Raw genomic sequence first — 13,041 nt, 5'->3', positions numbered from 1 at the left:
TATTTGTAGCCCAATTTCTCTCGAGTAAGCACATACCTCATATGTCTATGTAAAGTGTTCGGCGGGCGCAGTAGAGGGCTCAGAAGGGAAGGAGCGACAAGGGGATTTTGGAGAGTACGTTTTTCAGAAATGGTTTTTGGGGGGCATGTTGCATTTAGGAAGCCCCTATGGTGCCAGAACAGCAAAAATAACCCACATGGCATACCATTTTGGAAACTAGACCCCTTGGGGAACGTAACAAGGAATAAAGTGAGCCTTAATACCCCACAGGTGTTTCACGACTTTTGCATATGTAAAAAAAATAATTTTTTTTTCACTAAAATGTGTGTTTCCCCCCAAATTTCACATTTTTGCAATGGTTAATAGCAGAAAATACCCCCCTAAATTTGTAACCCCATTTCTTCTGAGTATGGAGGCACCCCATAAGTTGGCATGAAGTGCATTACGGGCGAACTACAATGCTCCAAAGAGAAGGAGTGAAATTTGACTTTTTGAGAGTAAATTTTGCTCGGGGGGGCATGTCGCATTTAGGAAGCCCCTATGGTGCCACAACAGCAAAAAATACCCACATGGCATACCATTTTGGAAACAAGACCCCTTGAGGAACGTAACAAGGAATAAAGTGAGCCTTAATACCCCACACGGGTTTCACGACTTTTGCATATGTAAAAAAAAATATATATTTTTTTCACTAAAATGTGTGTTTCCCCCCAAATTTCACATTTTTGCAAGGGTTAATAGCAGAAAATACCCCCCCAAATTTGTAACCCCATCTCTTCTGAGTATGGAGGTACCCCATAAGTGGACCTGAAGTGCACTACGGGCGAACCACAATGCTCAGAAGAGGAGGAGCACCATTGAGCTTTTGGAAAGAGAATTCGTTTTCAATGGTAGTCAGGGGCCATGTGCATTTACAAAGCCCCTCGTGGTGCCAGAACAGTGGACCCCCCCCACATGTGACCCCATTTTGGAAACTACACCCCTCACAGAATTTAATAAGTGGTGCAGTGAGCATTTACACCCCACTGGCGTTTGACAGATCTTTGCTCACTGTACCCCTTATTACATTACATGAGGGGTGTAGTTTCCAAAATGGGGTCACATATGGGGGGGTCCATTGTTCTGGTACCATGGGGGCTTTGTAAACACAAGTGGCCTTCAATTCCGGACAAATTTTCTCTTCAAAATCCCAATGGCGCTCCTTCTCTTCTGAGCATTGTAGTGCACCCATAGAGCACTTTACATCCACATATGGGGTATGCTCTTACTCAGAAGAAATTGGGTTACAAATTTTGGGGGTCTTTTTTTCCTTTTACCTCCCGTGAAAATAAAAAGTAAAGGACAACACCAGCATGTTAGTGTAAAAAAAATTTTTTTTACACTAACAAGCTGGTGTAGACCCCAACTTTTCTTTTTCATAAGGGGTAAAAGGAAAAAAAGCCCCCAAAATTAGTAGTGCAATTTCTCCCGAGTACGGAGATACCCCATATGTGGCACTAAAATATGTGGCACTGAAATACGTGGCACTGAAATACTAAAATGTGGCACTGAAATACGACAGGGCTCTGAAGTGAGAGAGCGCCATGCGCATTTGAGGACTAAATTAGGGATTGCACAGGGGTGGACATAGGGGTATTCTACGCCAGTGATTCCCAAACAGGGTGCCTCCAGCTGTTGCTAAACTCCCAGCATGCCTGGACAGTTAGTGGCTGTCCGGAAATGCTGGGAGTTTTTGTTTTGCAACAGCTGGAGGCTCTGTTTTGGAAACACTGCCGTACAATACGTTTTTTATTTTTTATTTTTTATTAGGGGGACAGTGTAAGGGGGTGTATATGTAGTGTTTTACTCTTTATTATGTGTAAGTGTAGTGTTTTTAGGGTACGTTCACACTGGCGGGGGTTTACAGTGAATTTACCGCTAGGAGTTTGCGCTGCGGTGAAAAATTTGCCACAGCTCATACTTGAAGCAGAAAACTTACTGTAAACCCGCCAGTGTGAATGTACCCCGTACGTTCACATGGGGGGGCAAACCTCCAGCTGTTTCAAAACTACAACTCCCAGCATGTACTGACAGACCGTGCATGCTGGGAGTTGTACTTTTGCAACAGCTGGAGGTACACTGGTTGGAAAACCTTCAGTTAGGTTCTGTTACCTAACTCAGTATTTTCCAACCAGTGTGCCTCCAGCTGTTGCAAAACTTCAACTCCCAGCATGTACTGATCGCCGAAAGGCATGCTGGGAGATGTAGTTATGCAACAGCTGGAGGAATCGCAACTACAACTCCCAGCATGCAGAGACAGCTGTTTGCTGTTTAGGCTTGCTGGGAGTTGCAGTTTTGCAACATTTGGAGAGCTATAGTTTAGAGACCACTGCACAGTGGTCTCCAAACTGTGGACCTCCAGATGTTGCAAAACTACAACTCCCAGCATGCCCAGACAGCAAACTGCTGTCTGGGCATGCTGGGAGTTGTAGTTTTGCAAGATCTGGAGGTGCACAGTATAGAGATCACTTTGCAGTGGTCTCAAACTGTAGACCTCCAGCTGTTGCAAAACTGCAACTCCCAGCAAGCCTAAACAGCTCTCTGGGCATGCTGGGAGTTGTAGTTTTGCAACATCTGGAGGGTTACAGTTTAGAGACCACTATAGTGGTCTCAGACTGTAGCCCTCCAGATGTTGCTAAGTAACTCACCGGCTTCCGTTGGATCCAGGGAGCTGCGTCGCGGTCCTCTTCTTCCGCCGTTCGTTGCCCGCTGCCGCCGCTGATCGTCGCCCGCTGCCATCGCCGATGGGTAAGGGGATCTTCGGCGCCGGTCCCTGTCGGTTTCCCCGTCCTGCCCCGCTTATTGTGGGTGGGCAGGACGGGGAAACCGAAAGTAAACCCCTCCGCCCCCGATCTGCTATTGGTGGTCGCGTCTAGACCACCAATAGCAGAGATAGGAGGGGTGGCAACCCTGCCACCTCACTCCTATCGCTACAGGGGGATCGTGGGTGTCTAGGACACCCGCGATCCCCCTTCTATTCCGGGTCACCGGGTCACCATAGAGTTGAATTCACTTGCGATTTGCGCCGATCGCCGACATGGGGTGGTCTAATGACCCCCCTGGGCATTTGCGCGGGGTGCCTGCTGATAGATATCAGCAGTCACCCCGGCCCGATCCCCGCCCGGCGGGTGGCGGGGACCTAAATTCCCACGGGTGTACAGGTACGCCCTTGGTCCTTAAGTACCAGGGAGCAAAGGCGTACCTGTACGCCCTTGGTCCTTAAGGGGTTAAAGATCTTAACTCTTCCAGTACTTATCAGCTGCTGTATCCTCCACAGGAAGTTGTATTTCTTGCTGGAGTTCTTTTTTGTCTGAACACAGGGCTCTCTGCTGACACCTGAGACAGACAGATGTCAGCAGAGAGCACTGTGGTCAGACAGAAAATAAATTTAAAAAGAAAAGAATTTCCTGTGTACTATACAGCAGCTGATAAGTACTAGAAGGGTTAAGATTTGTAAATAGAAGTAATTTACAAATCTGTTTAACTTTCTGGCACCAGTTGATTAAAAAAAAAAAAATTGTTTTTCACCGGAGTACCCCTTTAAGCATTTGTCTTATTAGAGATAGGGGATAAGATGCCTGACCGCGGGAGTCCCGACGCTGGGGACCCCGTGATCTTGCACACGGCACCCCGTTTGTAATCAGTCCCCGGAGCGTGTTCGTTCCGGGTCTGATTACGGGCGATCACAGGGCGGGCGGCGTGTGACGCCTGCGCCCCCGTGTGATGTCACGCTCCGCCCCTCAATGCAAGCCTATGGGAGGGGGCGTGACAGCTATCACGCCCCCTCCCGTAGGCTTGCATTGAGGGTGGCGGAGCGTGACGTCACACGGGGGCGCAGGCGTGACGTCACACGCTGCCCGCCCTGTGATCGCCCGTAATCAGACCCGGAGTGAACACGCTCCAGGGACGGATTACAAATGGGGTGCCACGTGCAAGATCCCGGGGGTCCCCAATGGCGGGACTCCCGCGGTCAGGCATCTTATCCCCTATCCAAAGGATAGGGGATAAGATGCCTGACCGCGGGAGTAAGATGTCTAAGCACCAGAGTACCCCTTTAAAATGTGAGCGTCAGGAGGAATACCTGCTCATCACCCCGGGTCGGCTCCCAACCAACTGCAACCAACTGATTTTGCTAAGGTAAATTGTGGCCAACGAGTCATTTTCCCTGTAGCAGCTGATGCATAGGAAATATTTTTACATGTTCTAGAATAGTAGCTGTCCATGTAATATAAGGACGGACTAAGTTAACTAGAATGAGAGGTGTTTCTACAGAGCAGCTCTTTTTTTGGCTCATGGAGGGGTTCCCCTTAAATAAAATTTATATGGTCTAAGGCAGAATTTCAGAGCGGAATCTGGCAGAAAAAATCAGCTCAGAAATTCCATTGGAAACATCTGCCATGGAAATACCATTTCCTTGCCTCCGATTCCAGCTGAATCTGCTCAGAAATGCATTGTCAACTATGGAGATGTCATATTTTGTAGTGGAACATGCTGAATGCAGAATCTCCACCCAAAAAGTTTCCGGATGGACATTCCACCGTGTGAAAATAACATGGCATATGGACATGCAGTGTTTTTTGGAAGATGAAGTAACTTATATACTGTATAATATAACATTGTACGGGGACATTTCTCATGGTTGCTTTGGTAAGCGAGTTCCAGGGCATTTTTTTTGCTTTAGTTTTGCTTATGTGTGACACATTTATCATACTATGGCAGGGGGTTGATGAATTTGGCTCACATAACCAAAAACCAAGAAATCACTTTTGAATACCATTAGTTTTTTTTAGCACATATAAGCAAAGACCAATGAATGACTTCAGAACACCACTTTGCAGCTTTGAAAAAAAATTGCCATATATATATATATATATATAAGTGTGGTTGCCGGGAGAGGGATGGTGTCTAGGGTGTTGCAGTAATAGTGTAGGGTCTAGTGGTATTTACCCTTGAATGTCGTGATGCCAGGGTGAGGTTTCCTCAATTGTAATGTTCCTACCGACAGCCGTCCCACAAACGGCAGTGAGAAATAAGGGAATGTCCACAGCAGATTTTATGAAGTAAACTGAAGAAACTTTACTTGCAGAATTTATGCAACGGTATTGAACATAACAATCTTTTCAAGAGTAAACCGGGATACAGGTTCCTCACAGGTTTGCTGGGACTTGGAAGCAATGAGCTTTTGATGCAGGCCACTGTGCTACTAATTAATATCTTAGCTGGTAGTAGTCACACAGATTTTGATAGATTGAGCTTTGAGTAACTAACGTTTAGTGGCTGCAGGTTCTTAGGCTTTGTGCCTAGATGAATTGAATTGATGCTGATGAGATGCTTGTGCTTGCTTGATAATCCGGAACTAAGAGAAGAGAGTGAATTGATTGACTACAGCCCTTTATATAATAAGGGGCAGGACAAAAGCTCATTGGTTGGCAAACCTATAAGTTATGAACCCAGTGAACTCTGTGTACATCACATGACCTCAAAGGTCCTTGAACATTTTATAAATCACAACCGTACATCATGTGACCACTAAGGTCCTGTACATATATTTTCTATACATTAAATTAATATGTACACACTTTACTTAAAGGGGTACTCCGGTGGTCAACGTGTTTTTCCGTTTTTGACTTTTGTTTTGTTTCATTTCTATTCTTGTTGTTTAAGCTACTCTATTTTCATTCTTTGTTGTCTTTTTATCCCCATCTTTGTTTTCCTATCTTTGCTTCTATTCCCTGTTTCTTGCTGTGCTGAAAATTACAAATCCCAGCATGCCACATGCCTTGCTGGTTTGGGGCGACTACTTTTTTTGTTTGTTTGTTTGTTCCGCCCTTTACCCATCCTACTATTTTCCCGGGTCGGCTCCCTTATACACAGCACACTAATATAAATCATCCCTGGTTGGGATACACTGTCATACACACACAAAAGGGACTACAACTCCCAGCATGTGTCATTCAGGAGTCTTTGGTATAACACCAGCATGCTGCCTCTGTAGTCTTCTGGGAGTTGTAGTTCACCACACCTCTGTAGGGCATACACCAGTGTTTCCCAACCAGGGTGCCTCCAGGTGTTGCAAAACTACAACTCCCAGCATGCCCTGACAGCCTTTGGGCATTCTAGGAGTTGTAGTTTTGCAACAGCTGGAGGAAAACACTTGTGTAACATGATGTGTATGCTGAATAGGCTAGAACAGTGTTTCCCAACCAGTGTGCCTCCTGCTGTTGCAAATCGACAACTCTTAGCATGCCCAAAGTCTGTCCTGAATGACTAAAACTCCCAGCATGTGTCATTCAGGAGCCCCCCCCCCCCCCCCTCCTCCTTCACATATAGAGATCATTCCCAGTATGAGATTTATTACCCTGCAGTCCATACATCCCCAACCCGTGCACCTTGCCATCCCTCCAGATAACCCTGCGCATGCAGGTAGTACGAGAACACTTACTGTACAAGGTCTGGAGAGGATTGCGGCACCAGTCAGGGGCGGCAACATTAAGCAAAAGCTCCTAGATAAGGAGGTATTTTGGATATTGAGGTTGGGAAGTCGAACACCAAAGGGTCTCAATAAAAGATTAGATACTATATTACATTATTAAATAGCAACAGATATCTATAATGGTTACATACTTTCCTATAGTATTAACATTATGTTATATTAAATATCTGTTCCCTTCTTTTTCAGCCACTATAGACTAGGTCAGACACACTATTTATCTAATTAGTTGTTATTTGTTATTTTTTATTTTCTATTTTTCATGCTTTATTGTTTTTTCATCGTCTAGGTTTATATCTTAACTTCATAGTAATGTGGTTATCGTCAAAGTAATGTAATATAATATTTTCGCATAACATGCAACGACCACTTACTGTGCAGTCCATGTATTCTAACACCACAAGTGAACCTGCAGATTTGCATTCGGCATCTCTTGAATTAATTATGAAGAACAGACTCTTTGTCTGCATATAAGAAACAAATGAAAAATACTAATAAAAGAAAATGATGCCACATGCAACCTGACAGCTTCACTATAGGGTTGTAATGACCTGTACACATTGTGCGGTTGTGTGTGCGGCAGTGAGTACTCCCGGAAGATTTTCGTAATTACTTATGAAATACAAATTACTATAACAAAACAGCTCTTCTGGGAACCACACGCCATCACACACACCTAATAACAACATTTATGTAATGGAGACTATATTATGTTCCTATTGCAATTTTAAATCATGTGTTTTTTGTGGTTCAGAGTGGGCCGAGTTGGGGAGAGGTGTACAAGAGGTTAATAGGATTTGTTCCATACCTCGGTTATGTGCACCTGGATGCGGAGGGGGAGGGGAGATTCGGCGCACTCCAGTAGGGGGTGCGCCCTGTCTCCCTCCTCCCCCTCTGCACCCTATAAAGGTCTCACTCTGTCATTGTATGTTGTATGACTAAGGCCCTTTGACGGGCTGAAACGCGTCACCTGTGTCTACCCTGCCTTTCGTACCCGGTGTATATGCTTGAATAAAGATTAGGATTTTAAACGGGAACTTGCGCTGGACAACAATTCTTTACCTTGCCATATAACAGATGTATATTGCAAAAAAACAAAACTTACAAAGAAGATGCCATATAGTCAAAAAAATTAACCACCGGAGTACCCCTTTAAGACGACTAGGGGTAAGCCCTACAGGAGAGCCCTATAGATATGGACGGACTCTAGCTGCGGGGACCTTAGACAAGGGACAGGACCAGGTCCTGTACCGGGACAACACATACGTTTTAAGCCCGGAAGGGGCTGTATTTGTGGGAGGGGCGAGAGGTTTAAAAATTCCCGCCCGCCGTCATGTCAGGGCGTATGGGCACATTATGTCATATTGAGTGTTCTGGTAGTTATCTGGATCATGGTTAGTTGAAGTGGGGGAGGGGGGGGGGGCACGGTCTTGCAGCCACGACCACAAATATAAATAAATATATATATATATATATATATATGTGTATATATATATATATATATATATATATATATATATATATATACATATAGTTCAGACCAAAAGTTTTACCTTCTCATTCAGAGTTTTCTTTATTTTCATGACTATGAAAATTGTAGATTCACACTAAAGGCATCAAAACTATGAATTAACATGTGGAATTAAATACATAACAAAAAAGTGTGAAAATATGTCATATTCTAGGTTCTAGCCACCTTATGCTTTGATTACTGCTTTGCACACTCTTGGCATTCTCTTGATAAGCTTCAAGAGGTAGTCACCTGAAATGGTCTTCCAACAGTCTTGAAGGAGATCCCAGAGTTGGCCCTTTTTGCCTTCACTCTGCGGTCCAGCTCACCCCAAACCATCTCGATTTGATTCAGGTACGGTGACTGTGGAGGCCAGGTCATCTGGCGCAGCACCCCATCACTCTCCTTCTTGGTTAAATAGCCCTTACACAGCCTGGAGGTGTGTTTGGGGTCATTGTCCTGTTGAAAAATAAATGATGGTCCAACTAAACGCAAAGCGGATGGAATAGCATGCCGCTGCAAGATGCTGTGGTAGCCATGCTGGTTCAGTATGCCTTCAATTTTGAATAAATCCCCAACAGTGTCACCAGCAAAGCCCCCCCCCCACACCATCACACCTCCTCCTCCACACCAGCACACCTGTGAAGTGAAAACCATTTCAGGTGACTACCTCTTGAATCTCAACAAGAGAATGCCAAGAGTGTGTAAAGCAGTAATCAAAGCAAAAGGTGGCTTCTTTGAAGAACCTAGAATATGACATATTTTCATTTGTTTCACACTTTTTGTTATGTATATAATTCCACGTGTGTTAATTCATAGTTTTGATGCCTTCAATGTGAATCTGCAATTTTCATGGTCATGAAAATAAAGAAAACTCTGAATGAGAAGGTGTGTCCAGACTTTTGGTCTGTACTGTATATATATATGTGTTTATTACATTTTTTTAACCACTTTTTCCACCCCTAAATGTACTTACTTTTTTTTACTTCTCATTTCAGATCCGTGTATCCTGTGGACTACTTTAGATTCGGAGGACTACAGTGACCAGCATTTTTTTTGTTTAATGCTAATAAAATCGTTAACGAGGGCTTTTGGGGGAATGTTTTTTTGTAATAAATTTTTTTAAACGTGTTGTGTTTTTTTTTTATTTACTTGACAGGCTTAGTAGTGGAAGCCATCTTAAAGAGGGAGTCCATTACTAAGCGGGGGCTTAGTATTAGCCACAAAAACAGCTAGCGTTAACTCCCGATTATTACCCCGGTACCCACCACCACAGGGGTGCCAGGAAGAGCCGGTACCAACAGGCCCGGAGGGTAAAAAATGGTGCTCCTGGGTCTAGGTGGTAACAGGCTGGTGTTATTTAGGCTGGGGAGGGCCAATAATAATGGTTCTCGCTCACCCTGGTAACGTAAGGCTGTTGCTGCTTGGTTGGTATTTGGCTGAGAATAAAAATAAGGGGAACCCTATGCTTTTTTTCCCATAAATAATTAAATATAAAGAAAAAAAATGCATAGGGTCCCCCCTATTTTTATCCCTCAGCCAAATACCAACCAAGCAGCAACAGCCTGACGTTACCAGGGTGGGCAAGGACCATTGTTACTGGCCCTCCCTAGCCTAAATAATGCCAACCTGTTATCGCCTAGGCCCAGGAGTGCCGTTTTTGACCTGTGTGGTCGAGCCGTGCCAGGGGTAGCGACCTGGGTGCCGACTGCTGCAGCAATTCCATCCCGCTTTGCGGTGGGCTCTGGTGAAAACCAGCAGCACCTTAGACTCCACTCCAGGGTACGGTCCGAGTCATCTGACACACAGGTCCAGCGGATCCACATCCACCGGGGTTCCTGTCTTCTAAAACGTGAGTGTTACAGGTAGCAGGGAGAAAATGTGATGGAGCCCAGGCGGCTGCAGAGTGATACCAGCCCTAGCTCTGTTATAGGGTTGTAATATCCAAAGCCGTTTTGTAAGCCAGCCCGGCTTACATTTACACTGTTTTGGAGGGGTTGCCACTTTTTTTTTTCCAAGTAAAAGTTTTATTAAATTCTAAGAGCAATACAGAAGACAGGGGAAAAAAACAACAGGTCTGTAGGACCAACTAACAAGGAAATGCATAGCCATGGCAAATCAAGGCACTCATACAAGTAAGGCACATAGGAGGAGAGAGCTAGAGCAGATCAGGAATAGTACATACCTCGGAGAGCAACAGATGCAGGCAGGGCCTCTATAGGGCAGGCATCCTGACCATGCTGAGCAGGTCGATACACCAGAGAAAGGCGCAGCATGAGTGAGAGTAGGCTAGGATGTCATGTATGAGGTCCTATACGCAGTAGAGGATAGAAAGGTAATCCAAGGGCTCCAGATCCGGTGATGTCTTGTCACTTGGTTTCTTGAGTCAGCTATAAGTTCCTCCATCCTATGTATGTTGGATAGTTCTTGGGCCTAGGAGGAAAATTACGGGGGTGTAGTAGATTTCCAAAGTCGTGGAATTACAGTCCTGGCTGCTAGAAGCATAAAACCAATCAAGCGAGAGTGCCAGGATGAAATAGCCGGAGGGAGAATGGAAAGAAGGAGAGGAGCTGGGTCTAGGTCAAGTTGTATAGATGTCAATTGGTGTATAACCTCACAGACATGGGACCAGAACGGGGCCAGGATGGGACAGTGCAGCCAAACATGAGACATCGTGCCCCCCTCACCACCACACCTCCAGCAAACATCCTGTAATCCCGGGTAGATACGGGACAGGAGTGCAGGAATTCTATACTACCTCGTCGAGACTTTATAGTTTGTTTCCTGCGCTTTACTAGAGATAGTAGATTTGTGACATCTACGCTGTATCCTATTCCCCGTCCGGGTTGCGACTTTTTGTGCGACTTTGGCACTTGATAAATCCCTGACCACTGCAAAGTGAAAAATGTTATTCACTTTCGTAAGCTCTTTTGTTGCTTTTTGCTTGCAGCCAAAAGTCGCACAATAATTTGCTTAGATGCTTAATCAACTTTTTGTGCAACTTTTGTAAGCTCTCAATCACTTGATTAATGGCTTTGCTAAGTTCATAAAATATTTAAATAGCAGTCTAAGGTTTATTTTTCTGAAATAGAGCCCCAAATACCATGCATAGACATTGGTCTAAAAGATGATATGCTGGCTATCTCTAGCCAAGGGAGCTCAGGACCTTACCACTTACTGGTAAATACTGAATTTAATATGAATGCAGTGTCATTCCGAGTTCCCACTAGTGGCAGCTGCCAGCATCTTTTAATTCTGTTATGATACATTTTTTATACAATATCTAGAGAAGAGAGAAACCAGAAATCACAATTCCCTTATCGCAATCCCTTTGGATTTTTTCTTTGCCACTCATTGGCCCTGATTTACTAAGAGTGGAGTGTAGTTTTATTTGAGGGTTTTAATTCCCTACAATTTGTTTTCCACTGTATTTACTAATGTTTCCCTATTTTTAGCAATTTTCCCTAAATTTATTTATTTATTATTTTTTTTTTTACACATGCTCTGATCTGTGGGGTTTTCCTCAGCTCAAATCCATCAATTTTCTGTGGAAACCTTAGTAGATATGTTGTTTTTTTGTGAAAATGTAGGGGACACGCCCCCTTTTTGGTGACCACTCCCCCTTGCTCAATGGTCACGCCCCTTTTCAGGTTTCCTGAGTAAAATGGAGAGTTGGTCAGGTTTTTTTTTCAAAACATGTCGGGTTTGCAATAGTAAATCAGGGCCATTATGTGAACAGAGCTGAGATCACTAAAAAAGGTATATTCACATATTTAGATTCACACACACAATGATTTTAAATGTGCACTGCAGGTCACTTTGTGGGAAATATTTTCACAGCAGGTGGATGAGATTTGCAGGTAAAATGTATGTAGATTTGTAAATGATGTCTATTTAAAAATCTTAAAGGGAAACTGAGAGCTGGTTTACCCACACTAAACCCAATACACAGGGTTATTGTTCAGTGATATGAATTAAAAGGCTGTATCGCTTACACTGATCGGTGGTTATAGCACTGTTGCTACTATTCTAATGCCATCCTTTGTGCAATGGAAGCTGAAGCCAGTTTCTGAGCTTCCCTGCCTACTACCTCCGTGCTCAGATAAGCTCTGCCACCCAGGACTGTGAGTCAAAAAAGGCCCGGCCATTTTACACTAAGCAGCCCATTTTGATCATAGGTGTGGCTATGTGAAGGCAGGGCTGTAAAGGGGAGGAGCCATATGTAAATCATAGTTGGGTTTAATAGGGTACATAAAGGTATTTAAATAATAAATATATTTCTATCTATCTATCTATATATCTATATATAGTAAATTTGAGTAGCCTTATTAGTCTAGTAATGCAGATGCAAATCAAAAAATGTTGCAGTATCTTCTAGTACCTTTTTTTATTGGACTAACAGCATTTTGTAGAGACAAGCTTTCGGGATTCCTCCTTTTATCAAGTCCAAAGCAAATCTAAGCTCACAAGCAGAAGACACAGGTTACATCTCACAAATATGCAGGGGTTAAGACAATAGATGTGGAGAATTCACACTAAGATGGGCCATAAATTGTCCTGCTATCGGAACATAAACTAAATAGATAAGGATGAGAAAAAGGGGGAGGGAGGGGGGGGGGCAGGGGAGAGACTAATAATTAAGCAGGACATAGTGAGATGCAAAAGAGAATCCAGTACAGTACAGGTTAAAAGAAATTTTGATAATGAGATAAGAAGCTCAAATCCACATTGAGTCCCCTGTCAAAAAACAGTATCATTTTGGCTTCAAATGTCTTTCTCTCTTGTGTGTTTTTGAAGTTCCCTCTCAGTATCTTGATTGTAAGGTCATGTATGGAATGGCTTGTTTGGGTAAAATGATGTCCAACTGGGGTGCAGTAGTAATTTTCTTTATGGCAGTTGATGGAATGTCTGTGTAGGTTCATCCTTTCGTTGAGTTTCCGGCTGGTTTCCCCACTGTAGCATCCCATGTCACACTTGGTGTATTGTATCGGGTAGACCACAT

The sequence above is a fragment of the Hyla sarda genome, chromosome 6 (assembly GCF_029499605.1).
Source record: "Hyla sarda isolate aHylSar1 chromosome 6, aHylSar1.hap1, whole genome shotgun sequence".
In the NCBI taxonomy this organism is placed as follows: domain Eukaryota; kingdom Metazoa; phylum Chordata; class Amphibia; order Anura; family Hylidae; genus Hyla; species Hyla sarda.
Note: the sequence above shows the minus strand (reverse complement) of the source record.